The sequence below is a fragment of the Triticum dicoccoides genome, chromosome 5A, assembly GCF_002162155.2.
Source record: "Triticum dicoccoides isolate Atlit2015 ecotype Zavitan chromosome 5A, WEW_v2.0, whole genome shotgun sequence".
NCBI classification, from domain to species: domain Eukaryota; kingdom Viridiplantae; phylum Streptophyta; class Magnoliopsida; order Poales; family Poaceae; genus Triticum; species Triticum dicoccoides.
Genome location: NC_041388.1, coordinates 616,597,273 through 616,600,873, shown reverse-complemented (window position 1 = coordinate 616,600,873; position 3,601 = coordinate 616,597,273).

The following is a 3,601-nucleotide window of genomic DNA, read 5'->3' as shown; positions in this document are numbered from 1 at the left end:
TCCAAAGGCGGCATCGATCGGCTTCAGTTAGCAGCAGTAGCAAAGGAATCGCTCGATCGGGTTCAGTAGCCATCGATCGCTCAGGTTCAGTAACGCGTAGCCTGCAGTGCAATCGCTCGAGTTTAGTAGGCGGACACCTCGCTCGGGTTCAGTTAGAGCCCAATGCCTCACACACACACGCGTGCGTGTACGAGAGAAATGTGCATCGCTCGGCCCGACCACCCACCATAGTAACCGGGAACACCCCGGTATTTTCCTAGCCCTCGCTTCTACCATGGTTTTTTCCGTCATGGACGGCCCAAAGAATGTCATGCAGCTGCGTCTCCGGCCCGCCCAGGACGAAAAGACCATTTTATGTCATGATTTTTTGTCATAGAAGTAGGATCCCACCACATCTATGATGATACCGGGTTTTGTCACAATTATTGTCATAGAAGTGTCATAAGTATGACAGAAAAAAATTCGTTCAGCCCAAAATGTCACGGTTGTGTCTTTTTTTGTAGTGTAAGCAACACCTCATCCCCTTTTAAAGTATTGGCTTTCCTGTGGACTCAATGTGATCTTGGATCACTAAAATGAAAATGTAGAGTCTTGAGCTTTTACCAATCCTTGTCCTTAGCTTCTTGAAGGGGTTCCACATCCTCTTGTCCATGCCACGCCTTCGTTGAACTTTCTGAAATATACTAGATAAAAGTATTATTCCAACATGAGATATGTTGACATTAATTACCAAAATCACCCAGGGAGCACTTGTGCTTTCAATCTCCCCCTTTTTGGTAATTGATGACAACATACATCAAAGCTTTAGATAAAGATATGAAGAATAATAGGTGAAGCTTTGGAAAGACATGTAACATGCATAGGCTCCCCCCATACATGTATGCAATCATGTGAATATGGAATATAAAATCATGTGAATGCCTAAGCATGACAAAGCAAGCAATGAGTTACATGTATCTTGGCTATATGCATTAGAGCAAATGATATGAATATAGGAAGTGTACCTCCATGTTCATGATTTTCTCTTGCAAACAATATGTACAGTAGCAAGAAATCATCATGCACATGAGTGTGATGCATATTGTCGGTGTCAAAACCGGCGGATCTCGGGTAGGGGGTCCTGAACTGTGCGTCTAAGGCGGATGGTAACAGGAGGCAGGGGACACGATGTTTACCCAGGTTCGGGCCCTCTTGATGGAGGTAATACCCTATGTCCTGCTTGATTGTTCTTGATGATATGAGTATTACAAGAGTTAATCTACCACGAGATCGTAGAGGCTAAACCCTAGAAGCTAGCCTATGGTATGATTGTATGTTGTCCTACGGACTACACCCTCCGGTTTATATAGACACCGGAGGGGGCTAGGGTTACACAGAGTCGGTTACAAGGGAGGAGATCTACATATCCGTATTGCCAAGATTGCCTTCCACGCCAAGGAGAGTCCCATCCGGACATGGGACGAAGTCTTCAATCTTGTATCTTCATAGTCCAACAGTCCGGCCAAAGGATATAGTCCGGCTGTCTGGAGAACCCCTAATCCAGGACTCCCTCAGTAGCCCCTGAACCAGGCTTCAATGACGATGAGTCCGGCGCGCAGATTTGTCTTCGGCATTGCAAGGCGGGTTCCTCCTCCGAATACTCCATAGAAGATTTTGAACACAAGGATAGTGTCCGGCTCTGCAAAACAAGTTCCACATACCATCATAGAGAGAATAATATTTCCACAAATCTAATCTGCTGACACATTTTGACAGCGTGACATCATGTCATGGCCCGGTCATTATTCGAACCGTTTTTCTCAACTAGCACTGCACATATTGCGAGGCGGTTTTCTTGACACATCTTGTCGAAGTAGAGATCGTGTCCCCCTTATTACGGGATTCTCATAAATACGGACGTGGGTAACCCAATCATGCATGTTGGTATGACTCCTCGATTTTAGGGAAGTCCCAATCGGCCACGGGGAGGATGCCTGATATTCACCCTCTTTATAAAGAGGCCAAGGCCTGTCCTTTTTCCCTCTCGTGCTCAATCGAATCCTTCCCCCCACCTCGAGTTCCAACACCCAAGGCTCAGGTCAGGCACTTTGGACCTTCAACCATGTCCGGATCCAACCTCCAAGGTCAGTGGATGCCTTCCTCTGTCATAGAGGAGGACATCAAGAAGCTAAGAGAGGCCAGGTATCTGACTGCCGAAATCTCACATAGGCTGCCTGCCCGAGGGTAGGTCATCCCCACTCCCGAACACAATGAGAGTGTTGTGTTTATCTCTCACTTCCTCCAAGGGCTAGGCCTCGCTCTGGATCCCTTTGTTAGGGAGCTCATGTTCTATTATGGGCTGGATTTCCATGATCTGGCCCTGGATTCCCTCCTTCACATCTCGTCGTTTATCGTCATGTGTGAGGCCTTCCTCTGCATTACCCCACACTTCGGCCTGTGGCTCAAGACCTTCAATGTGAAGCCAAAGATGATCGAGGGGAGGCACGAAGAGTGCGGAGGTGCCATAATAAGCAAAAGCGCTGATGCTCCATGGCCAGAGGGTTCCTTCCCGGAGGTGTCCAGTTTGTGGCAGCGGGAGTGGTTCTATATCACAGCTCCCCGTAGTTCCAAATGGGTGGCCGCCCCTGCCTTTCGCTCAGGCCCCCCACCACAACTGACATCATGGATCAACAAGGGGCTGAACTGGGGGCCGGTAAATGATGTGCCAATATTGCAGAGTCGCGTCTGAGATCTCTTCGAGAGAGATGTCAACCTGGTCTCGATAATGCAAGTCATGCTAGTTCATCGAGTCCAGCCTTGCAAACGTCGGCCCCTCCGTATGTGGGAATTCAACACGGAAGGACCATGGACTATTCAGCACTTCATCAGCATGACGCTCGAAGAGATATACAAATTGTTATTCGGACCCCAAATAGAGTGTCCGGACACCACCGAGGATGCGGGTCTGAGCTGTAGTCGCCCCGATACCCAAGTAAGTAGTCCCATGGGCGAACATGCTGTCTTTTTATTTATCATAACATCATTATGAAAAGTCGCTCTTTGACCGGGACTAGATAACAAAGGCGAAGATGATCAGGTGTACGGCCCCCCTTCCCGAAGGCTCGACCAATCCAGTACTAGCGAGGATGCTCGAGCCGACGCCTTATCAAGTGCCCTCAGGGGAAGATGGAGGGGGGATAAAGAGGCTGAAAGCAGGCCTCACTCATCATTCATCTGAACCGGGGGAATTAGTGCCTCCGCGAAGGAGGATAGCCAGGGAGAAGGATCTGAAATTCCCTCTCCCCAAGGAAGGAAAAGGACCACCTCTAAAGACCCGGAAACAAAGGTTTCCAAACGGGGGAAGAAATCTTCGCCAGAGGGTCCCGTCTTGGAGGGTACTCTTGCTGCACAGTGCCTGCAAGGGGATCAGCCCTCGACCGAGCTGTAAGTAAACAAAAAGTACTTAATAGTGAAAATATCCTACCTTACTTCTGAAGACAATAACTAGAGCTTATATCTTGTAGTTCGGATCGTAGCCCTTCTCGACAGAGTTCGTCTTCGGGGGATCTTCTTTCGGAGATGATGGAGAGTGAAACACCTCCCTGCCACCCCGCCTCATGAG